The following is a 27,343-nucleotide window of genomic DNA, read 5'->3' on the forward strand; positions in this document are numbered from 1 at the left end:
AATGTGGGAGGAATGCTTGCCTCATATTGAATTTGCTTATAATCGTTCATTGCATTCTACTGCTAAGATGTGCCCTTTTGAAGTTGTGTATGGTTTCCTACCTCGTGCACCTATTGATTTGTTGCCTCTTCCATCTTCGGAGAAGGTTAATTTTGATGCTAAACAACGTGCTGAATTGATTTTAAAAATGCATGAGTTAACTAAGGAAAACATTGAGCGTATGAATGCTAAATATAAACTTGCTGGAGATAAGGGTAGAAAACATGTTGTGTTTGCACCTGGAGATCTTGTTTGGTTACATTTGCGTAAGGATAGATTTCCTGATTTGTGCAAATCAAAGTTAATGCCACGTGCTGATGGTCCCTTTAAGGTGTTAGAGAAAATAAATGATAATGCATATAAACTTGAGCTGCCTGCAGATTTTGGGGTTAGTCCCACTTTTAACATTGCAGATTTGAAGCCTTATTTGGGTGAGGAACATGAACTTCCGTCGAGGACGACTTCATTTCAAGAAGGGGAGGATGATGAGGACATCAATACAATTGTTACACCCACAGCCCCTGCTGCTATACATACTGGACCAATTACTAGAGCTCGTGCACGCCAACTAAATTACTAGGTACTTTCGTTACTTGGTAATGATTCTAATGTTCATGAGAATATGATGCTGCCTAAATTGGATACATTTGTTTTGCTTACAAATGAAGGGCCTAGCTTGGAGAAGGATGAACATTGGAGCAAGAACAAGCATGGAGATGATGGCATGCGCAAGGGGAACAAGAACGGAGTTACAAGTGATGATTTCAGGACTTTGAAGCCACCATAATGGGTGCATGAAGCCTTGGACGAAATATACAAGATGCCACTTCATAAATTTCGTCCCGAGGCTATTTTAGGTGCTGCGTCACCTTATTATTGGGCCAGGCCCATGTAATTTCGAAATACATAAGTATAGGCTATTTTTAGAGTGCGTATGTGTGGGGAAACAAGAGATAGGGTTGATTTCGGACCCCTCCACCAAGGGCCACGAAATTCCCCCCTCTTCCTCCATATATACAGCCCTTAGGGCATCGTTTAGACTCTGGGTTTTGTTTAGATTAAAAGTTCGCCATAGCTGCAACTTCGCGTACTTCGTTTGTGTTCAACGACCAGACAAAGGCGTCACAGAACCCCACCTTGATCAATAAAGCTTTCATCTTATATTCGCAATATCCAGATTGCAATCTCAGTTTCTTGCTTGTTCTTCGTTTGCTCGCAGGAAACAGACCCTAGTGGTCAGGTTGATCGTGCTCCGGCGTGGTCAATAACCTCTTGGAGTTGGTTTAGCGATTGCTAAGGCGCGATGTCCTCGCACGTTCATAGTCGGATCGTCAAAGTCGACTGCCACCAAAGCGATATCCATCATCTCATCGAAAGACGGGACACCTTTGCCTCTATCATGAGCTGCTTGCAGATTTTGGGGTTAGTCCCACTTTTAACATTGCAGATTTGAAGCCTTATTTGGGTGAGGAAGATGAACTTCCGTCGAGGACGACTTCATTTCAAGAAGGGGAGGATGATGAGGACATCAATACCATTGTTACACCCACAGCCCCTACTGCTACATATACGGGACCAATTACTAGAGCTCGCGCACGCCAATTAAATTATTAGGTACTTTCGTTTCTTGGTAATGATTCTAATGTTCATGAGAATATGATGCTGCCTAAATTGGATACATTTGTTTTGCTTACAAATGAAGGGCCTAGCTTGGAGAAGGATGAATATTGGAGCAAGAACAAGCATGGAGATGATGGCATGCGCAAGGGGAACAAGAACGGAGTTACAAGTGATGATTTCAGGACTTTGAAGCCACCATAATGGGTGCATGAAGCCTTGGACGAAATATACAAGATGCCACTTCATAAATTTCGTCCCGAGGCTATTTTAGGTGCTGCGTCACCTTATTATTGGGCCAGGCCCATGTAATTTCGAAATACATAAGTATAGGCTATTTTTAGAGTACGTATGTGTGGGGAAACAAGAGATAGGGTTGATTTCGGACCCCTCCACCAAGGGCCACGAAATTCCCCCCTCTTCCTCCATATATACAGCCCTTAGGGCATCGTTTAGACTTGGGGTTTTGTTTAGATTAAAAGTTCGCCATAGCTGCAACTTCGCATACTTCGTTTGTGTTCAACGACCAGACAAAGGCGTCATAGAACCCCACCTTGATCAATAAAGCTTTCATCTTATATTCACAATATCTAGATTGCAATCTCAGTTTCTTGCTTGTTCTTCATTTGCTCGCAGGAAACAGACCCTCGTGGTTAGGTTGATCGTGCTCCGGCGTGGTCAATAACCTCTCGGAGTTGGTTTAGCGATTGCTAAGGCGCGACGTCCTCGCACGTTCGTAGTCGGATCGTCAAAGTCGACTGCCACCAAAGTGATATCCATCATCTCATCGAAAGACGGGACACCTTTGCCTCTATCAGGTATCAAGCTAAACGCCGAAGTCCACGCGGAACTACTAGCGAGACTGGCATCTCTCTGCAAAACATAAAATAGGCAAACGTGAGTACAAATGTATCCAGCAAGACTTACATCAGAACTAGCTACATATGCATCGGTATCAACAAGGGGGGTGGTGGAGTTTAACTGCAGCAAGCCAGCTTTGACTCAGTGGCTAACTTGAACTACGACTGCAAGCAACTCTTTTGAGGTGGCGCACACGAGTCCACATATTCACCATTCAATACACCACTATGGATCCGCTCCCGTCTCCCTACGAGAAGGCCATCCATAGCACTCACACTTATCTTGCGAGTTTTAGAGTATCCACTTTCACTCGTCTATGAACTATGCAAGGGGTCCAAGTTTCCATATCCAAGGAATCCGGCTATTTGAATAGAAAATGATAACCCTGCAGGGGTGTACTTCTTCACACACGCTCCCACCACTTACCACCATATACATGTCATGTATCTCGGCAACCTTCAAGCGGAAGCCTGGCGAGGGTGTCGGCCACGGTCTACCTAAACACTTAAGTCCCTAGTCCAGGTTTATCGCCTATCCAGGTTCCATCCGCAGGGAGTCCGGCCGAGGTTTCCACATACGGCCCCGAACAATGTGAACAGGGTTCCCGAGACACCAAACGGGCGCCCGGTACACCACGCCACGGTGTATCTACCGCAACATAGCCCACCCCTAGGGTCAGCGCTATGCACGGCCGCCAACACATAACCTACAAACACTAGAAACTAGTTGCAACTCCTGGACAGAGTACTAGGGTGATTAAGAAGCCGAGAGGGTCAATTAAGGATCCCAATGAGTGGTAGTAGCTGTTCATGGATCACAGACACAGAACTCAGTTCCTGAGGACGGCTGCAATGAGACAACCCACCATGTACTCCTACATGGCCTCTCACCGCTACCTTTACCAAATCGTGTTCACACACTTAGCTCACACACAGTAGGACATGTTCATCACTGTTCCAATTCACCCCCGATGAATCAGACCTGACTCAACTCTAAGCAGTAGCAGGCATGACAAACAAGCATGAATGAGTAGGCACATCAGGGCTCAAACAACTCCTACTCATGCTAGTGGGTTTCATCTATTTACTGTGGCAATGACAGGTCATGCAGAGGATAAGGGGTTCAACTACCGCAACAAGTAACAGATGAATCGTTGATGTCCTAATGCAGTAAAAGAGAGCAGCAGCGAGAGAGTGGGCTTGTATCGGAATGAACAAGGGGGTTGTGCTTGCCTGGCACTTCTAAAGATAGTATAGTTCTTCATCGGTGTCATCGAACTCGTCGTCGGAACCACGTCTATCGAGAGGGGACAAATACCGGCAAACAAAGAGGAACACAATCAATGCAATGCAACAATTATGATGCATGATAATGTCATGGCAATATGCTGTTGATTGAGCTAATGCAACTAGCAACCATATTAAATGAAGTTGGTTTGAACCCTAGGTTCAAATTCAAACTCCATAAGTGAGAGTTTAAATTCCATTTATGTGAATTGGCCTAAACAGCAGCCATAAGTTGCTCTAACATGATAGAGGCTAAGGTGTCCCGATGTTTCGATGAGATGGTGGCTATCGTTTTCTGTGGGAGTCGACCTTGACGATCCGACTACGAACGTGCGAGACGTCGCGCCTTAGAAATCGCTAAACCAACTTCCGAGGGTTATTGACCACGCCGGAGCACGATCAACCTGACCACGAGGGTCTGTTTCCTGCGAGCAAACGAAGAACAAGCAAGAAACTGAGATTGCAATCGGGATATTGCGAATATAAGATGAGAGCTTTATTGATCAAGTTGGGGTTCTGTGACGTCTTGGTCTGGTCGTTGGACACAAATGAAGTACGTGAAGTTGCAGCTATGGCGAACTTTTAATCTAAACAAAACCCAAAGTCTAAACGACGCCCTAAGGGCTGTATATATGGAGGAAGAGGGGGGAATTTCGTGGCCCTCGAGGGTGGGGTCCGAAACCAACCCTAACTCTTGTTTCCCCACACATACGGACTCTAAAAATAGCCTATACTTAAGTATTTCGAAATTACATGGGCCTGGCCCATTAATAAGGTGACACATCACCTAGAATAGCCTATGGACGAATATTATGAAGTGGCATCTTGTATATTTCGTCCAAGGCTTCATGCACTCCTTATGGCGGCTTCAAAGTCCTGAAATCATCACTTGTAACTCTGTTCTTGATCCCCTTGCGCATGCCATCAACTCCATGCGTGTTCTTGCTCCAATGTTCATCCTTCTCCAAGCTAGGCCCTTCATTTGTAAGCAAAACAAATGTATCCAATTTAGGCAGCATCATAATCTCATGAACATTAGAATCATTACCAAGAAACGAAAGTACCTCGTAATTTAATTGGCGTGCGCGAGCTCTAGTAATTGGTCCAGTATATGTAACAGCAGGGGCTGTGGGTGTAACAATGGTATTGATGTCCTCATCATCCTCCCCTTCTTGAAATGAATTCGTCCTCGACGGAAGCGCATCTTCCTCACCCAAATAAGGCTTCAAATCTGCAATGTTAAAAGTGGGACTAACCCCAAAATCTACAGGTAGCTCAAGTTTATATGCATTATCATTTATTTTCTCTAACACATTAAAAGGACCATCAGCACGTGGCATTAGCTTTGATTTGTGCAGATTAGGAAATCTATCTTTACGCAAATGTAACCAAACAAGATCTCCAGGCGCAAATACAACATGTTTTCTACCCTTATCTCCAGCAAGTTTATATTTAGCATTCATATGCTCAATGTTTTCCTTAGTTAACTCATGCATTTTTAAAATCAATTCAGAACGTTCTTTAGCATCAAAATTAACCTTCTCTGAAGATGGAAGAGGCAACAAATCAATAGGTGCACGAGGTAGGAAACCATACACAATTTCAAAAGGGCACATCTTAGTAGTAGAATGCAATGAACGATTATAAGCAAATTCAATATGAGGCAAGCATTCTTCCCACATTTTCTTGTTATTCTTCAAAACAGCCCTAAGCATAGTAGACAATGTTCTTTTGCCTACTTCAGTTTGTCCATCAGTTTGGGGGTGACAAGTAGTACTAAAAAGCAGCTTAGTCCCCAACTTAGCCCATAAACATCTCCAAAAGTGGCTAAGAAATTTAGTATCACGATCTGAAACAATAGTATTTGGCACACCATGTAAGCGAATAATTTCACGAAAGAACAAATCAGCAACATTAACATCATCATCGCTTTTATGACATGGCATAAAGTGTGCCATTTTCGAGAACCTATCCACGACAACAAATATGCTATCCCTCCCCTTCTTTGTTCGAGGTAAACCTAAAACAAAGTCCATAGATATATCCTCCCAAGGAACACTAGGTACCGGCAAAGGCATATATAAACCATGAGGATTGAGTCGTGACTTAGCTCTTTGACATGTAGTGCAGCGAGCAACAAAACGCTCAACATCCTATCTCATCTTTGGCCAAAAGAAATGTGTAGCAAGTATATCCTCCGTCTTCTTGACGCCAAAGTGTCCCATTAATCCTCCTCCATGCGCCTCCTGCAACAACAAAAGACGAACGGAGCTAGCTGGAATGCATAGCTTGTTAGCACGAAACACAAATCCATCGTTAAGAATGAACTCGTTCCAAGTTCTCCCGTCCTTACAATTCTGCAATACATCTTCAAATTCAGCATCATGAACATATTGATCTTTGATGGTCTCCAAACCAAATATTTTAAAGTCAAGTTGTGAAAGCATAGTATAACGACGAGACAAGGCATCAGCAATAACATTTTCTTTACCCTTCTTGTGTTTAATGACATAAGGGACAATCTCAATGAATTCAACCCATTTAGCATGTCTACGGTTCAGTTTTGCTTGACTTTTAATGTGTTTCAAAGATTCATGATCAGAATGTATAACAAATTCCTTGGGCCATAAATAATGTTGCCATGTTTCTAAGGTCCGAACAAGAGCATATAATTCTTTATCATAAGTAGAATAGTTCAGACTAGGCCCACTCAATTTTTCAGAAAAGTATGCAACAGGTTTTCCATCTTGTAATAACACACCTCCTAATCCAATTCCACTAGCATCACATTCAAGCTCAAAAGTCTTATTGAAATTAGGAAGTTGGAGTAAAGGACCATGTGTCAACTTATCTTTCAATACCGTTAAGGCTTCTTCCTGTGCGGTACCCCAAACAAAAGGCACATCCTTCTTTGTAAGCTCGTTCAGAGGTGCAGCAATGGTGCTGAAATCTCTCACAAAACGCCTATAGAAACCAGCGAGGCCAAGGAAACTCCTCACTTGTGTGACCGTTTTGGGCTGCGGCCAACTCTCAATAGCTTCAATCTTGGCTTTATCAACTTCAATTCCCTGTGGAGTAACAACATAGCCAAGAAAAGATACTCGGTCGGTGCAAAAGGTGCACTTTTCAAGGTTTCCAAACAAACGTGCATCACGTAGAGCAATAAAAACAGCACGTAATTTTCCAAATGTTCCTCCAAAGATTTGCTATAAATCAATATGTCATCAAAGTAAACTACCACAAATCGTCCAATGAAAGCACGTAAAACTTCATTCATTAACCTCATGAAAGTACTAGGTGCATTAGTTAACCCAAAAGGCATGACTAACCAGTCATATAATCCAAACTTAGTTTTAAATGCTGTTTTCCATTCATCACCCAATTTCATACGAATTTGATGGTATCCACTACGCAAATCAACTTTGGAGAATATTGTAGAGCCACTCAATTCATCAAGCATATCATCTAGCCTAGGAATAGGATGACGATAACGAATAGTAATATTATTAATGCCTCTAAAATCAACACACATACACAACGTACCATCCTTTTTTGTTACTAAAATGATAGGAACAGCACAAGGACTAAGGGATTCGTGTATATAACCTTTGTCGAGCAGTTCTTGTACTTGACGCATAATCTCCTTCGTCTCCTCTGGATTGGTACGGTATGGTGCACGGTTGGGTAGCGAAGCACCGGGAATTAAGTCAATTTGATGCTCAATCTCTCGAATAGGTGGTAATCCTGGTGGCACGTCTTGTGGAAAGACATCAGCGAACTCCTGCAAAATGTTAGTGATAGCAGGGGCAAAGAGGAAGGCACGTCCTCGAATGAAAAGAATGCCTCTTTGCACACAAAAGCAAAGCAAACAGATTTGCTAAAATCTAGCTCATCAATATCAGATTTGGTGGCAAGTAAACATGCACTTTTCAATTTAATTTCAGAAACAACAGTAGATGGTTTATTATTAGGCTTCATTTGGTGCTCAAATTCTTTTGCCACAATCTGATTTTCACTCTTATTTGTCTCCTGTTTTGCTTTATTAGCTCTATTAATATCATCTTTCAAAATGGAATCAGGAGTCATAGGAAGCAAAGTAATATTTTTATCGTTATGAACAAGAGTATACTGATTGTTTCTACCATGGTGTACAGAATTTTTATCAAATTGCCATGGTCTACCAAGTAATAAGGAACATGCTTGCATAGGTACCACATCACAATCAACATAATCAGCATATGTAGAGATACTAAAATGCACACGAACAGTACGTGTTACCTTAACCTTGCCGCTGTTGTTGAACCATTGGATGTAGTAAGGATGTGCATGTGGTCTTGTGGTGAGAGATAGCTTCGCCACCATCTCCATGCTAGCCAAGTTATTGCAGCTCCCTCCATCTATGATCACGCGAACAGAACGTTCCTTCACAACTCCCTTTGTATGGAACAAATTATGCCTCTGATTTTGCTCAGCTTGTGTAACCTGCACACTCAAAACACGTTGAGCAACTAAACATTCATACCTGTCAGCATCTTCAGGAGCCATGTATTGCGTCTCATGATCAGAATCGTCTCCACCGTGTTCTTCACGTGTAATAAGAGCCAAAGTCTCCTCATCATAGTCACTAGCGGACTCATACCCACCATCCTCAGTAACAATCATCACACGCTTAGATGGGCATTCTCTCGCATAATGACCTCCACCCTTGCAACGTCGACAAATAATATCATGTGTTTGCCCTGTTGATGCCATGGATGAAGAAAAGCTCTTTGCAGGCCCAGAAGGTGTGCTCTTGGCAGATAGTGGTGATTGTGCCTGCTTTATTGTATCGCGGTTGGAGGTGGCAGCCGACGGAGGCGCCGGTGTAGCAGAACGTGTGGAAGTAGATGATGCACGTGGTGTCCATGATGAAGGTCGACCTGCAGAAAAGTTAGTCCGCGCCAATGCCTGTCGATCCTGCACTTCACGTTCAGCTTTACAAGCAAGATGGAATAAACTAGTGATATTAGTATACTCCTTATACTCTAGAATCGTCTGAATCTCTCTATTTAATCCACCCATAAAACGTGCAAGCATAGCTTCATTCTCCTCGACAATACCACATCTAATCATGCCAGTTTGTAATTCCTGATAATATTCTTCTACAGAATTTTTTCCCTCTCTTAAGCGCTGCAATTTTGAAGTAATTCACGTTGATAATATGGTGGAACCCAACGAGTATGCATAGCAGTTTTCAAAGCAGCCCAAGTAGCCGGAATAGGATATAATCTACAATGCTTAGACCACCAAACACATGCAAAACTAGTGAACGCACAAACAGCAGCAGGAACACGTCTCTCCTCGGGATATTGTAAACATGTAAATCGTTGTTCAGTTTCTAACTCCCAAGTAAGATATATATCAGGAACTTATCTACCCTCAAATGGTGGAATATTCAATTTTAGTTTAGGGAGATGGTCATGATCTCGTACCAGAGGGTGAGCCCTACCATTGCCATTATTTGCATGTGGACGACCTGGTGGTTGCTGTGCTGGTGGTGGCACGTAGTTCTGATTTTGATCAACCTCATCCTCATAATCTCCCACATAATCATCCTCCTCCACATCAGCAGTAGGAGCCACAGAAGTATCCACAGCAGCACCAGCAGTTTGGCCCGACTGAAGAGGGACACGGCTCGCTCGGCGGAGGGCTGTTTCCCGACGTGGAGGTAGTCGATGTTGTTGCTGTTGTTGCAGAGGTGCAGCAGAAGCAGCCGGTGGTGGTGGTGGAAAACGCGAAAACAATTCAGCAAACTTGTTATCGAGCTTTGTTTCAAACGTCTTCTCCATGCCATCTATCTTCTCCATGGCCTCTTCAAATCTGTTTATCACATCTTGCACCTGTCCACTCATCATTTGCTGAAACGTATCATGAAGCTCCTTGTTCGTCAAGTTCTCCCAGTCAGTCTCGTCGGCTTGTGATCCTGGCATGGTTAGCAGCAATAGAAACACACAAGAATATGATCCTACAAACTACTAACAAGTGGTGGTGGTGGCGGGTGTCACAAATCCGTCAAGCAAATCTCAAATTCTTACCAGTTCTTACCCAGCAGCAGGCGGTGATCGGCAACCGTTGTAGTCAAAACTCTCAAAAGCTTGGATAGAGCGATTGCCTGGGAGAGTCAAACGGACGACGTAGATGTATGTGGAGCTGGGAAGGCTTATAGTATGGTAGCAAAAAGGGTCAGCAATAATCAATTCAGAGATGCAAAGTTGAATAAATGTTCAACGACGGTACTGTGCTGGTCCTAGGCTAGACCGTGCTAGAGACGCGAGCCTAGAACACTAACAAAATCACGGTGCTGCACGTAAATAAGGGAAAAGCACACTCTGGAACTATTTTTTTTCGCTCTTTTTTTTGCGCTCCCTTTTTTTGCGCTCTTTTTTTGCGAAAAATCACTATAATGGCGAGTGTCTCAAAACTCTTCCCTCGTCAAACTGATAGGATGGGCATGAAATTTTTTTTCACTTTTTTTCGGAAATCAGGGCAGCGACGACAAAAAAGTGCGACAAAAAATCACTATGATGGCACGTGGCTCAAAAGACTCAGAAAAGCCTAAATATAGGATAGGGAAAAAAATTTGCCCGTGAAAATTTTGGCCTAAAAACTGCCCGGGGGTCTCCAGACTCTTTTTTTTCCGAGACCTACGTAGGCAAGGAAACACGAATCAGAATTTAGATTGATCTCAAGAACAAACCTAATATGAGAAGAACTCGAATTGGTGGTGGATATATGGTTGTGGTATATGGCAGCGGTGGTAGGATATGGTAGCGGTGGTGTTATATGGATACAGATTGGTGGTGGTATATGGATACGGATTGGTGGTGGTATATGGATATGGATTCAGAGCGGTGGAGGATAAGCAAAAGTGGTAGATGGGCGATGATGATGGTGCGGCGGCGGCGTGACAACTTATGACCAGAACTCGAAACTCTAAAAGACTAGACTCTAAGACCAGCAACTTGACACGACGATGCAACCGCAAATTCTACAAAGCAAAAAGCCTAAAAAGATTATGCAAAGGCTCAGATTGGTTCGGATATGATGAACTAACCCTAATTTTTTTTCTGGCTTTTTCGTGGACTGATAGAGGCGAGGGTGTCCCGATCTTTCGATGAGATGATAACTATCGATTTGGTGGAGACGACTTTGACGATCCGACTACAAACGTGCACGACGTTGCGCCTTAGCAATCGCTAAACCAATCTCCTGAGGTTACTGACGATGCCGGAAGCACGGTCAGCCTGACCACGAAGGTCTATTCCTGCAAGCAATCGAAGAACGAGCAAGAATATGATAAAGCAATCTGAATATTGCAAATATATATGAGGTATTGATAATGGTGGGGATCCGGAAGCGGTCTTGGTCTGGTCGTTGGACACAAACGAAGTACACGAAGTTGCAATGGCTAACTTTTAACTAAACAAATCCCAACGAAAAGCTACTAGATGGATCTACTTATATAAGAGCAAGGGGTGGCGGCCAAGGAGGTGGGAGAACGTCCCAAGGCATCCTAAAACTAAATCTAGGTCGTACAAGGCCAATGGGTCCAAGTGGAGGTGATGTAACACCTTTGGACTTGTAGTTTGACTCGGATTCTGCTGCAGCATCAGATTGTTTCGTCCACAACTCAACGCTCCGGACGAATTTGAAGGTGATTCCAATTGGGTTGGAAAGTGCACGAAATCTAGTTTCCAACAAAAAAAGAATCGCCCAATTCGGAGTCCGTATGAAAAACTTGTGTGCGTTTTGAGTCAGGTGTGTCTGTGCAGTCCGAATCTGAATCCAGAACGTGAGAGACTTGGACTCTATCTTCTCTTGGGCCAAAAGTGACGTGAGAGAACTTTTTTGGACAGCAAATAAACATCTCTTTCTTCCTTATCTTTATATGTGGATTGTACAAATGTCCCATACACCTGCAATTAGACAAAACACAAAAGTGTGTGAAGTATTTTTGTTCTGGATAACATAAATAGATTATTGAATAGTTTCCACTAGAAATCACCTGACAAATATGCATATATGCAATATTTTTGGTCATATCCAAGGTAGTCATGTCCTCATCATCCTCCCCTTCTTGAAAATAAAGCCGTCCTCGGCGTTGCTTAATCTGAAATGTGGCTAACAAAAGAGACAAGGTGTACATGTTGTATATGTCTATGTCATCCATTTTTACTTCCCTTGATTTTTGCATATATGACACATGAATAGATGAGTAACTTGCATAGTTCATAAAATCTAAAGCCAAAAAATTAGCTCAAGAAGTAGAAGGCATGAAAAATATTGCAACTCAGTTTGCACATATAAGTGAAGCTCTTATTTATTTCAAAAGATTGACAATGTTCATCATTAAACCATCCCAACATTGGTGAATAAACCTTACTTGCATCAAATTTACATGCTACAACATGCTTAAATAAGCAAACATGCAATAAGTCATTCAACACAGAATCATCACCAAGATTAGAGGTCATATCAAAATGATTATACATTGGTTCTTTTGCATCAATAGTTAATTCAATGGGTGCACTCAAAATTGTTGGTATTTCAGTTGTTTGATTACATGGCAAAGTCAAATTATCAACGTAGTCCTCTAAAATAGGTGGTGTGATCAAAGTAGTGGGTAGCTCATCAGATGGTGCATTCAAATTGACAAGGCATTCATCATTCTCATGTAGAGATGGAAGATCAGTACCTTTGTCATTACCTCTTATGATCAACTCAGATGATGTAGCCACTCTCGGGGGCGATGTGTCACATGGTGGAGGTGATGTAGTCCTGACAACAACGGATGTGGTTGTCATAGTATGCCTAGTAGTTGAAGGAACAATCATATCAACTCTTGGAATGTGCACCGTGCGCTTGTTCTCCTCGTGGCGAACACGTCGTTTTATTTCCTGTTCAGCTTTGCAAGCAAGATGAAACAAATGGTCCATAGGATAACACTCTTCATGAATTAGTATCTCTTGAATATCACGGTTTAATCCTCCCCAAAATCTATCCATAAAATCATCTTCACTTTCTTCTAAAGAGGAATGCAACAAGGTAGTTTGTAAATCATCATAATATTTTGTTACAGTTTCACTACCTTGTTTTAAGTGTTGCAACTTCTTAATCATGTCACGAGTATAATAAGCAGGGACGAAAGTATGTCGCATGACAAGTTTCAAATCATTCCAAGTAGTAGGTATATAATCAGGGTGTAACCGACAATATTCACTCCACCAAACCAAAAGAACCAACCGCAACCTTAACCTTTTTATGTTCATCGAAATTATGGGAAGCAAATATATTTTTTATGTCGAACTCCCATTCAATATATAAAGCAGGTTTAAAACGGCCGTTAAATGGTGGTATAGATACATTAACCTGATCATGTGCATTTGGATGTTTGTGCACCTCTCGTGACGGTTGTGGTATTTGCAAAGGTGGTGGCACGTCTCCCGCGATCGACAAAGCCCATGAATTGACTCTGGATCCTGTCATGATTAGTAGAACAAGAAACAAAACCCAAAAATAATGTTCCTATAACTACTAGGATGTGGTGGTAAAACGCTCACAGTAAAGCAAATATCAATGTCTTACAAGTTCTTACCATGCAGCAGGCGGTGATCGGCAACCAGCGGTGTCAAGTAACTCCGAATATTGAGTAAAGCGATTGCCAGGGGAGCGTACGTATACACGATGTAGAAATATGTGGAGCTGGGTTGGCTATATATGGTAGCAAAAGATTAGCAATAATCAATTCAAAGATGCAATGTTGAAAAAACGCTCAACGACGGTACTGTGCTGGTCCTAGGCTAGACCGGACTAGAGACGCGAGCCTAGAACACTAATGAGGTCATGGCGTAGCACAACTAGCATCAATGAAGGATACTGAGTAGCTCTTGACAGCAAGATATAAGTGAAGATCACAACGGCAGTGAAGATAATGATGAAAAACAACTGCCAAGCAGGATATACAACAACTCTCTCTCCAACTTTCCTCTTGAAAAGTTTGAGAAAATTTTCTGATAAATTCTTTCAAAGAATGCTACTAACTCAAGCTTTCCAATGCAAAAAGAATCACTCAATTCCGAGTTGATATGAGGAGTCAAAGAATTCTAAAACTGGCCTGAAAAATTGGAACAAGCTGTATTAACGAACTTCGGAGGGCAAAAAGACCTATTTCGAAGCCGATTTTGAGGTGTCAAATATTGAACTAGGTTCTGCAACTATTTAGATGCGGCTCGTCGCTATCTTCAATTTGAGTACTCACGAAGCCAAAACGGACTTCGTATGAGGAAGATACACCTGTTTTACTGAACAGTGCGCAAAACAGATTCCAATCCGAATTCAGGTACGAGATTGATTCTAGATAGATCCAATTTTTTTTGTGGCTTTTTCTTGGACAATAGGTAAGAAAATAAATCTAATCTAAGAAAAACTGGAAATTCTCACCGAGCAACCTGAAAACTGATACCACTTGATAGAGGCGAGGGTGTCCCGATCTTTCGATGAGATGATAACTATCGATTTGGTGGAGACGACTTTGACGATCCGACTACAAACGTGCACGACGTTGCGCCTTAGCAATCGCTAAACCAATCTCCTGAGGTTACTGACGATGCCGGAAGCACGGTCAGCCTGACCACGAAGGTCTATTCCTGCAAGCAATCGAAGAACGAGCAAGAATATGATAAAGCAATCTGAATATTGCAAATATATATGAGGTATTGATAATGGTGGGGATCCGGAAGCGGTCTTGGTCTGGTCGTTGGACACAAACGAAGTACACGAAGTTGCAATGGCTAACTTTTAACTAAACAAATCCCAACGAAAAGCTACTAGATGGATCTACTTATATAAGAGCAAGGGGTGGCGGCCAAGTAGGTGGGAGGACGTCCCAAGGCATCCTAAAACTAAATCTAGGTCGTACAAGGCCAATGGGTCCAAGTGGAGGTGATGTAACACCTTTGGACTTGTAGTTTGACTCGGATTCTGCTGCAGCATCAGATTGTTTCGTCCACAACTCAACGCTCCGGACGAATTTGAAGGTGATTCCAATTGGGTTGGAAAGTGCACGAAATCTAGTTTCCAACAAAAAAAGAATCGCCCAATTCGGAGTCCGTATGAAAAACTTGTGTGCGTTTTGAGTCAGGTGTGTCTGTGCAGTCCGAATCTGAATCCAGAACGTGAGAGACTTGGACTCTATCTTCTCTTGGGCCAAAAGTGACGTGAGAGAACTTTTTGGACAGCAAATAAACATCTCTTTCTTCCTTATCTTTATATGTGGATTGTACAAATGTCCCATACACCTGCAATTAGACAAAACACAAAAGTGTGTGAAGTATTTTTGTTCTGGATAACATAAATAGATTATTGAATAATTTACACTAGAAATCACCTGACAAATATGCATATATGCAATATTTTTGGTCATATCCAAGGTAGTCATGTCCTCATCATGGACTATAGGTATGAAGAACAGACTCGATCTAATCTACGAAAAACTGTAAAATCTCACCGAGCAACCTGGAAATCTGATACCACTTGATAGAGGCTAAGGTGTCCCGATGTTTCAATGAGATGGTGGCTATCGTTTTCTGTGTGAGTCGACCTTGACGATCCGACTACGAACGTGCGAGACGTCGCGCCTTAGCAATCGCTAAACCAACTTCCGAGGGTTATTTTACCATGCCGGAGCACGATCAACCTGACCACGAGGGTCTGTTTCCTGCGAGCAAACAAAGAACAAGCAAGAAACTGAGATTGCAATCGGGATATTGCGAATATAAGATGAAAGCTTTATTGATCAAGGTGGGGTTCTGTGACATCTTGGTCTGGTCGTTGGACACAAACGAAGTACGCGAAGTTGCAGCTAGGGCGAACTTTTAATCTAAACAAAACCCAAAGTCTAAACGACGCCCTAAGGGCTGTATATATGGAGGAAGAGGGGGGAATTTCGTGGCCCTTGAGGGTGGGGTCCGAAACCAACCCTAACTCTTGTTTCCCCACACATACGGACTCTAAAAATAGCCTATACTTAAGTATTTCGAAATTACATGGGCCTGGCCCATTAATAAGGTGACACAGCAGCTAGAATAGCCTATGGACGAATATTATGAAGTGGCATCTTGTATATTTCGTCCAAGGCTTCATGCACTCCTTATGGTGGCTTCAAAGTCCTGAAATCATCACTTGTAACTCCGTTCTTGATCCCCTTGCGCATGCCATCAACTCCATGCGTGTTCTTGCTCCAATGTTCATCCTTCTCCAAGCTAGGCCCTTCATTTGTAAGCAAAACAAATATATCCAATTTAGGCAGCATCATAATCTCATGAACATTAGAATCATTACCAAGAAACGAAAATACCTGGTAATTTAATTGGCGTGTGCGAGCTCTAGTAATTGGTCCAGTATATGTAACAGTAGGAGCTGTGGGTGTAACAATGGTATTGATGTCCTCATCATAACATGCATGAAAATGCCATAAACAGATTCCTTCAATTTTTCTGATAATTTTTCATATATAATTTATTTCATTTGGAGTTACGGTTGAATTTCTATGATTTTTGGAAGTTTTGGACATTTTCTGAATTAAATAAATGATTTCTAATTTATTTAAAATCCAGAAAGCATTACTGCATCAGCCTGACGTTCGAATGATGTCAGCAGGTCAACAGGGGCTGGTCCGGGTCAAACCTGACCAGTGGGACCCACTGGTCAGTGACTCAATCCACTAACTGAGTTAGTTAGTGTTAAACTAACCCTAACCATGCTGTTAGCAGGGTGGGGCCCGCATGTCAGTGTCTAGTTTAGTTAACTAAATTAGTTAGCTCTAATTAATCTCGAGTTAACTAATTAGGGGCTTTGGCCCACATGTCAGAGGCTAGTTAAACTAACTAAATAAATTAACACTAACCTGGGTTAATTAGCAGGGCTGGCCCCACGCGTTAGTGACCCAGGGTGGTCAAACCCTGGTCAGACGGGGTCAAACCCCCGGGTCAACTCGCCAGAGTTGACCCGCGGCTCGTCGCCGGCGAAGCTCGAGACGGCGGAGGGCTCGGGATTTGCCCACGGTCGATGGTTTGGCGCGCCGTTTGCGGCTACGGATTGCTGGCACACGCGCACATCCATTCCAGCAAGCAGCGGTAGCTGGGATGGCCGGAGCTGACGCCGACGAGCTCGACTGCGATGGCCGGAGTACGGGGTGGCGCGGGCGCTGGGCTGCAGTGCTCGGGCGAGCCAACGGAGTGGCTAGGCAGCCTCTTGGAGGCGCCAGGAGCATGATGCGATGCAAGGTCACGGCTGGGTCGAGCTCAGGCTGTGGTGGCGACATCGCCGGTAGAGCTGAGCTCTCGGGCTCGATGGGAACGGCGGCTAGAGAGGGAAATAGATCACGAGAAGAGAGGGGTTCGGCGTATTGGCTCACAGCGAGTGCAGGGAGCGCGAGAGCGAGGTCGGGGACGCCCGGTAGCTCCCGAATCGACAGCGAGGATCCACGGCGACCGACGAGGGGAACGGCGGTGTTGGCGGCGTCCAGGGGCTTCAGGCACCATGTGGCTCGGTGAGGAGGAAGAGGGGAACGAGGCGGAGCTCTCGGACGCGCCAGGGGAGCAAGGGGGTGGCTGTGGCCGCGCGAGCGCTGGTCGGCGGCGATGGTTTCGCTCGGTTGAGCTAGAGGGAGAGAGCCAGGGGAGGGGAGAGAGAGCAGCGAGTGAGGGAGAGGGGACAGGGGCTTCGGGCCATCTCCATGGCGTCGCTAGAAGGGGTCGGGGAAGCAAGAGGTGGCCAGAGCAGGGTGGAGGTGGCGCGCGCGTGGCGAGCACGCCCTCGTCCTTCTGGCGAGAGGAAGGAGATGACAGGCATCGGCCAGCTGGGCTGGGCCGTGCTGGGCCAGGCCAGGTGAGCGCCAGGTACAGTGCCCTCTCTTTCTTTCTGTTTTTGTTTTCTATTCTTGTTATTTTGTTTTGATTTAGTTCAAAGACCAAACCATTTTCAAAATTCATGAAAATAATTGTGTGAACTAAATGGACTTCTCCAAAGCTACACATCAATTTTCAGAATTATTGAACATATATTTATTATATAATAAATATAGATCCAATTCAAATAGTTATTGAATTAATTTCAAATGCCCAAAATAAATATTTCTGAAACTCCAAAAATATTGGTTTGAATTTTACCTCTTGCCAATATTTTTACAGAATAACAGGAACATTTCCTTGGACTCATTTGAAAGATTTTTAATGTTGATTATTTCTGAAGTGATTTCTGAGGGTTTCAACAAACCTCAATTCAACTTTCAGAAATTTTAGACATGATGCATGAGTGCAGATGCAACTATTTCACTCAAGTACTCTAGGGCTGTGACATCCCGGCTCTACCGAAAGCAAGAACACAAGCAATGGAACAACAATCAATCATGGTGCAATGCACAAGCAACATGATGCAGTACATGGCATGATATGCAAGATATGGTATGCAATGCATATGCGTGCTCAGGAAGGGAAAGAATGATCAAGGAATCAACTTGGCAAACCAAGTATTATAGCACTTAGAATGCAACAAGAAACTAACTACTGCACTCCAACGTAGCAACAACGCATATGGCAGTGATGTACAAGAGATGCTTGACAAAACATGAACACTGAGCTATGGCTAGATCACACTAGAACAGGTTCAAACAAGCATGGCAAACGTGCAAAAGATATCAGCTTCACAGACTTGTGAAAATACTAACATGTCAAAAACAACATCAGGAAGCAATGTTTAGAGCAAGCAAACAGCATGCTACAGGAACATATCATGGCAAACAAAGGCATGGCATGATTCTAATAAATACATAGAACAAAACTCCCTTACTAAACATGAGCCAAAAAGGCAAAGAAGATATGATGGCACCCATGTAGTTTATTAATAGTTTCAGACATCCTTACTGAAGTATCTGAAAATAAGAATGGATCTCATGGTATCAACAACTTCACATGGCATCAAGATAACAACAGGAAAATGACTTAGCAAAATCCTAAGTGCCTGAAAACAACAACATTATCAAGCCTACTATGCATGCTTGTGCTAGTCAACACATAGCTCACAAAAATACAAGACTTGCACCCCTGTAAAGATGACATGTTGTAGTTCAAAACACATGTAGACCTCATGCTCATAGGATGCACACACCAAATGCAACAAAAATGACAAATCACCATGTTTTGTTAAGAACCAGCAGTTAACATTTTATAGTACTTTTCCAATGATGAAAATGGCATCGTAGTGGACATTAACATGCATGCAAATGCTACTAACGTGAAGAGGTCAATGGGGCGAACATTTTGACATATCATATGCATGAATCGGAGCACCGAGCACGGAGATGTGACATGATGAAGATAGCATAAAAATATTAGAATCCAAGGACTTAGTGAAATATACCACTCACGAAATGGATCTAGGGTTTGGAGGCACGGATGTCGAGGTTCGCCGGTGGATTCACCGGATCCTCGCCGTAGATCGAGAGGGGAGGCGGCCCAAGGTGAGGAGAGGTCGCCGGAGGAGAGGATCTGGCCGGCCGGCGACGAATTCGGCCGGAGGACGGGGAGCGGCGCCGCGGGATGCGAAATCGGGTGCGGGGTCGACATGGTGGCGGCGGCCGTCGGCGAGAAACGCGGCGGCAGCGGGGGCAGCCGGCAACGAAGGCGCAGACGGCGGAGAGGCGGTGCACTCACCAGGCAGCGCGCTTGGGCGATGGGCCCGCAGGGGCCGGCTGCGGGCCGAGCGTGCCGGCAGCGCTGGGCGGCAGCGGAAGGACGTGTGGCGCACCCCGATTGGCCGCGGGCGGTGGCGGATTCCTGTTCGGTGGGATCCGGACACGTCCGGTGGCGGCGAAGAAGACTTCTATGGTTTCATCTGCGCGAATTTTGGGGGGGGGGGGTTCACATATTTATAGGTAGAGGGAGCTAGGAGTGTCCAAAAGAGGTGCGGTTTTGCCCACACGATCATGATCCAATGACGGAGAACATGGAGGTTGTTTAGTTGGGTTATTGGGGTGTTTTGGAGGGGTGTTGGGCTGCAACACAAAAGAGGCTTTTGCGGTTACCCGGTTAACCATTGGGGCATGAAACGACCTCCAAATGGAACGAAATTTGACAAGCGGTCTATCGGTGATGTACCAAGGCCACTTGACAAATCTCGGCCCATTCCGAGAATGTTTTTCTCCCCCTCACGAAAAGAGACAAGAGGTGTGCGCCGGGTGCATGTGGGATTGTCGGATTGCGAAACAGACAACGGGGAAAATGCTCAGATGAATGAGACGAACACGAATACAAATGTGATGCACATGATGACATGATATGAAATGCATGACATGAACAAAATGCAAAACGAAAGACAAAACCCAACCACGAAGAAAAAATCATATCACATAGCCGAAAAATGGCAAGAGTCGGAGTTATAAATATGGAAAGTTACATCCGGGGTGTTACAACACTCCACCACTACAAAGAGGATCTCGTCCCGAGATCTAGGACTGAAAGAACTCCGGATATTTGGAACAGAGGCGATCCTCGCGTCCCCAGTTGGCTTCTCGGTCGGAATGGTGTGACCATTTCACTCAGGAATTTGATTGACTTGTTGTGAGTCTTGCACTCGGTTTCTTCAAGAATAGCAACATGATACTCATGATAAGACAAATCTTCTTGGAGATCAATCTCTTCGAAGTTGGTAGTGCGCTCGGGGGTCTTGAAGCACTTATGAAGCTATGACACGTGAAACACATCATGCACATTTGCGAAGTTGGACGGAAGCTCAAGTTGATAGGCGAGGTCACCTCTTACCAATGATCTTGAAAGGACCCACATATCTAGGGGCAAGCTTCCCTTTGATAACGAAGCATCGAGTACCTTTCATTGGAGAGATGTGGAGGTAGACACGGTCTCTGATCTTGAAAGACAAGTCATGGTGCTTGTTATCATAGTAACTCTTCTGGCGCGATTGCGCAGCTTTGATATTTTCATGGATGACTTTACACATTTCTTCACCCTCTATGATCAAGCCGTTGCCAAGAATTTGGTGTTCACCTATCTAGGACCAATTGAGAGGAGTACGACACTTCCTGCCACAGAGAATTTCGAATGGGGCCTTGCCCGAACTCGCTTGGAAGCTGTTGTTGTAGGAGAACTCGGCATATGGGACACAATCTTCCCACTTCATACCGAAAGAGATGACACAAGCCCTGGGCATATCTTCAAGAATTTGATTTACTCACTCCACTTGGCCACTAGTTTGAGGATGGAAAGCTGTGCTGAAGCAAATGTTGGTGCCCATGGCCTTCTGGAAGGAGTCCCAGAACTTAGAAGTGAAAATGCTTCTACGATCAGAAGATATCAATTGCGGAATACCATGCAAGGAGACAATCCTGGAGGTGTATAGCTCTGCCAATTGAGCTGATGTGATAGATTCTTTGATTGGAAGGAAATGAGCCAGTTTTGTAAGCTTATCGATGACAACAAAGATAGCATCATTTCCACGCTTGGACTTAGGGAAACCAGTGACAAAGTCCATTTTGATATGGTCAAACTTCCATTCTGGAATAGCTAGAGGTTGGAGGAGACCAGCTGGTCTTTGGTGTTCTGCTTTCACTCTTCGGCAGACATCACATTCGTTCACAAATTGAGCAATCTCTCGCTTCATTCGAGTTCACCAATACGACAGCTTGAGGTAATGGTACATCTTCGTACTTCCAGGATGAATTGAAAGAAGAGAATTGTGCACCTCCTTCATTATGACCTTCCTTAGATCACCTTTAGGAACCACAATTCGGTCCTCGAAGAATAGAGTGTCTTTGTCATCAATGCGATAGTACTTGTATTTGGGTTGGCTCTTGGCAATACCATGTTTCACTCTCTTCACCATGGTATCAAGGAGTTGTGCCTCACGAATTTGTTCTTCCAAAGTAGGAGAGACTTGGAGATTGGCAAGAAAGCCTTGAGGAACAACTTGGAGATTCAGTTTGCGGAAAGCTTCACAAAGGTCCGGTTGGAAGGGCTTGAGAATTAAGCTCTTGCAATAAGCCTTCCTGCTCAAAGCGTCTGCAATCACATTGGCCTTGCCTGGAGTATATTCAATACTCAGATTGTACTCTTGAATCATTTCGACCCATCGAGTTTTCCTGAGGTTGAGGTTGGGTTGAGTGAAGATGTACTTGAGGCTCTTGTGATGAGGACATCAATACCATTGTTACACCCACAGCCCCTGCTGCTATACATACTGGACCAATTACTAGAGCTCGCGCACGCCAACTAAATTACCAGGTACTTTCGTTTCTTGGTAATGATTCTAATGTTCATGAGAATATGATGCTGCCTAAATTGGATACATTTGTTTTGCTTACAAATGAAGGGCCTAACTTGGAGAAGGATGAACATTGGAGCAAGAACAAGCATGGAGATGATGGCATGCGCAGGGGGAACAAGAACAGAGTTACAAGTGATGATTTCAGGTCTTTGAAGCCTCCATAACGAGTGCATGAAGCCTTGGACGAAATATACAAGATGTCACTTCATAAATTTCATCCAGAGGCTACTATAGGTGCTGCGTCACCTTTTTTATTGGGCCAGGCCCATGTAATTTCGAAATACATAAGTATAGGCTATTTTTAGAGTCCGTATGTGTGGGGAAACAAGAGATAGGGTTGATTTCGGACCCCTCCACCAAGGGCCACGAAATTTCCCCTCTCTTCCTCCATATATACAGCCCTTAGGGCACCGTTTAGATTTTGGGTTTTGTTTAGATTAAAAGTTCGCCATAGCTGCAACTTCGCGTACTTCGTTTGTGTTCAACGACCAGACAAAGGCGTCACAGAACCCCACCTTGATCAATAAAGCTTTCATCTTATATTCGCAATATCCAGATTGCAATCTCAGTTTCTTGCTTGTTCTTTGTTTGCTCGCAGGAAACAGACCCTCGTGGTCAGGTTGATCGTGCTCCGGCGTGGTCAATAACCTCTCGGAGTTGGTTTAGCGATTGCTAAGGCGCGACGTCCTCGCACGTTCGTAGTCGGATCGTCAAAGTCGACTTCCACCAAAGCGAAATCCACCATCTCATCGAAAGACGGGACACCTTTGCCTCTATCAAGTGGTATCAGATTTCCAGGTTGCTCGGTGAGATTTTACAGTTTTTCGTACTTTAGATCGAGTCTGTTCTTCATACCTATAGTCCACGAAAAAGCCAAAAAAAATTAGGGTTAGTTCATCCCATCCGAACCAATCTGAGCCTTTGCATAATCTTTTCTGTATTTGCTTTGTTGAATTTGCGGTTGCATCGTCGTGTCCAGTTGCTGGTCTTAGCGTCTAGTCTTTTAGAGTTTCGAGTTCTGTTCATAGGTTGTCACGTCGCCGCTGCCATATATCACCACCGCATCATCATCGTCGCTGTTGCCATATACCACCACCACATATTCACCGCCAATCCGAATCCATATACGCCACCACATATCCGCCGCCATCACGCCAATCCGAGTTCACCTGCAACATATATACGCCACCTGTCCGTGTTCCACCAGATTCATCTCCACCACCAGTCCGAGTTCCACCAGATTCATCTCCGCCACCAGTCCTAGTCCGAGTCCAGTAATCGTTGCATTGTTCTCGATTTCCAGATCATGCGATACTCCGAGTCGTGACAGAGAAGGACTCCCCAACTTCCGAGCCATCCGCAGAAGAAAAATAGTTCCAATTTAAAAAAAAAACTCTAGCTAGGCAGTTTTTAGACCATTTGTAGACTTTTTCGAAAAAAATTGTTGCGGAGCAAAAAAAAAAGAGGAAAAAAAAGTGCAAAAAAAAGAGAAAAAAAAATTCAGAGTGTGCTCCTCCCTTGTTTACGTGCCGCGCCGTGATTTTGTTGGTGTTCTAGGCTCGCGTCTCTAGCACAGTCTAGCCTAGGACCAACACAGTACCGTCGTTGAGCGTTTATTCAACTTTGCATCTCTGAATTGATTATTGCTGACCCTTTTTGCTACCATATTATAAGCCTTCCCAGCTCCACATACATCTACGTCGTGCGTTTGACTCTCCCTGGTAATCGCTCTATCCAAGCTTTGAGAGTTTTGTCTACAACGGTTGCCGATCACCGCCTGTTGCTGGGTAAGAACTGGTAAGAATTTGAGTTTTGCTTGACGGATTTGTGACACCCACCACCACCACTTGTTCGTAGTCTGTAGGATCATATTCTTGTGTGTTTCTATTGCTGCTAACCATGCCAGGATCACAAGCCGACGAGATTGACTGGGAGAATTTATCGAACAAGGAGCTTCATGATAAGTTTCAGCAAATGATGACTGAACAGGTGCAAGATGTGCTGAACAATTTTGAAGAGGCCATGGAGAAGATCACTGGCCTTGAGAAGACGTTCGAAACAAAGCTCGATAACAAGTTTAATGAATTGCTCGCGCGTCTTCCACCACCACCACCCGCTGCACCTAACGCACCTCTCCAACAACAACAACAACGACTACCTCCACATCGCGAAACAGACCTCCGCCGAGCAAGCCGTGTTCCTCTTGCGTTTGGCCAAACTGTTGGTGCTGCTGTTGATACTTCTGTGGCTCCTGCTGCTGATGCGGAGGAGGATGATTATGTGGGAGATTATGAGGATGAGGTTGATCAAAATCAGCACTACGTGCAGCCACCTGTACCACCACCAGCAGGTCGACCTCAGGTATATATTCGTAATGGTAGGCCTGTACCACCAGCTCAGGTACGAGATGATGTCCATATTCCTAAACTAAAATTGAATATTCCACCATTTGAGGGTAGATATGTTCCTGATATATATCTTACTTGGGAGTTAGAAACTGAACAACGATTTACATGTTTACAATAACCTGAGGAGAGACGAGTTGCTGCTGCTATTTGTGCTTTCACTAGTTTTGCATGTGTATGGTGGTCTGAACATTGTAGATTATATCCTATTCCAACTACTTGGGCTGCTTTGAAAACTGCTATGCGTACGCGTTGGGTTCCACCATATTATCAACGTGAATTGCTTCAAAAATTGCAGCGTTTAAGACAAGGGAAATTTTTTGTACAAGAATATTATCAGGAATTACAAACTGGCATGATTAGATGTTGTATTGTTGAGGAGAATGAAGCTATGCTTGCACGTTTTCTGGGTGGATTAAATAGAGAGATTCAGACCATTCTAGACTATAAGGAGTATACTAATATCACTCGTTTATTCCATCTTGCTTGTAAAGCTGAACGTGAAGTGCAGGATCGACAAGCATTGGGGCGAACTAACTTTTTTGCAGGCCGACCTTCATCATGGACACCACGTGCATCTTCTACTTCAACTGCACCAGCACCTCCATCCGGTGCCACCTCCAGCCGTGATAGAAGAAAACAGGCACAACCACCATTATCTGCCAAGAGCGCACCTGCGGGGCCTGCACAGTGTTCTTCTTCTTCCATGGCATCAACAGGGCACACAAGTGATATTATTTGTCGTCGTTGTAAGGGAGGAGGTCATTATGCGAGAGAATGCAAATCTCCGTGTGTGATGATTGCTACCGCGGATGGTGGATATGAGTCCGCTAGTGACTATGATGAGGAGACTTTGGCTCTTATTACACGTGAAGAACATGGTGGAGATGATTCTGATCATGAGACGCAATACATGGCTCCTGAAGACGCTGACAGGTATGAATGTTTAGTTGCTCAACGTGTTTTGAGTGTGCAGATCACACAAGCTGAGCAAAATCAGAGGCACAATTTGTTCCATACCAAGGGAGTTGTGAAGGAACGTTCTGTGCGCGTCATCATAGACGGAGGGAGCTGCAACAACTTGGCTAGCATGGAGATGGTGGAGAATCTTTCTCTCACCACAAGACCACATCCACATCCTTACTACATCCAATGGTTCAACAACAGCGGCAAGGTTAAAGTAACACGTATTGTTCGTGTGCATTTTAGTATCTCTACATATGCTGATTATGTTGATTGTGATGTGGTACCTATGCAAGCATGTTCCTTATTACTTGGTAGACCATGGCAATTTGATAAAAATTCTGTACACCATGGTAGAAACAATCACTATACTCTTGTTCATAAGGATAAAAATATTACTTTGCTTCCTATGACTCCTGATTCCATTTTGAAAGATGATATTAATAGAGCTAATAAAGCAAAACAGGAGAAGAATAAGAGTGAAAATCAGATTGTGGCAAAAGAATATGAGCAACAAATGAAGCCTAATAATAAACCATCTAGTGTTGCTCCTGAAATTAAATTGAAAAGTGCATGTTTATTTGCCACCAAATCTGATATTGATGAGCTAGATTTCAGCAAATCTGTTTGCTATGCTTTTGTGTGCAAAGAGGCATTATTTTCATTCGAGGACGTGCCTTCCTCTTTGCCTCATGCTGTCACTAACATTTTGTAGGAGTTCGCTGACGTCTTTCCACAAGACGTGCCACCGGGATTACCGCCTATTCGAGGGATTGAGCATCAGATTGACTTAATTCCCGGTGCTTCACTGCCAAACCGTGCACCATACCGTACCAATCCAGAGGAGACGAAGGAGATTATGCGTCAAGTACAAGAGCTTCTCGACAAAGGTTATATACGCGAATCCCTTAGTCCTTGTGCTGTTCCTATTATTCTAGTGCCGAAAAAGGATGGTACATCACGTATGTGTGTTGATTGTAGAGCCATTAATAATATTACTATTCGTTATCGTCATCCTATTCCTAGGCTAGATGATATGCTTGATGAATTGAGTGGCTCTACAATATTCTCCAAAGTTGATTTGCGTAGTGGATACCATCAAATTCGTATGAAATTGGGGGATGAATGGAAAACAACATTTAAAACTAAGTTTGGATTATATGAGTGGTTAGTCATGCCTTTTGGGTTAACTAATGCACCTAGTACTTTCATGAGATTAATGAACGAAGTTTTACGTGCTTTCATTGGACGATTTGTGGTAGTTTACTTTGATGACATATTGATTTATAGCAGATCTTTGGAAGAACATTTGGAACATTTACGTGCTGTTTTTATTGCTCTACGTGATGCACGTTTGTTTGGTAACCTTGGGAAGTGCACCTTTTGCACCGACCGAGTATCTTTTCTTGGCTATGTTGTTACTCCACAGGGAATTGAAGTTGATAAAGCCAAGATTGAAGCTATTGAGAGTTGGCCGCAGCCCAAAACGGTCACACAAGTGAGGAGTTTTCTTGGCCTCGCTGTATTCTATAGGCGTTTTGTGAGAGATTTCAGCACCATTGCTGCACCTCTCAATGAGCTTACAAAGAAAGATGTGCCTTTTCTTTGGGGTACCACACAGGAAGAAGCCTTCTCAGTATTGAAAGATAAGTTGACACATGCTCCTTTTCTCCAACTTCCTGATTTTAATAAGACTTTTGAGCTTGAATGTGATGCTAGTGGAATTGGATTAGGAGGTGTGTTATTACAAGATGGCAAACCTGTTGCATACTTTTCTGAAAAATTGAGTGGGCCTAG

The sequence above is a fragment of the Triticum dicoccoides genome, chromosome 2A, assembly GCF_002162155.2.
Source record: "Triticum dicoccoides isolate Atlit2015 ecotype Zavitan chromosome 2A, WEW_v2.0, whole genome shotgun sequence".
Taxonomy (NCBI): domain Eukaryota; kingdom Viridiplantae; phylum Streptophyta; class Magnoliopsida; order Poales; family Poaceae; genus Triticum; species Triticum dicoccoides.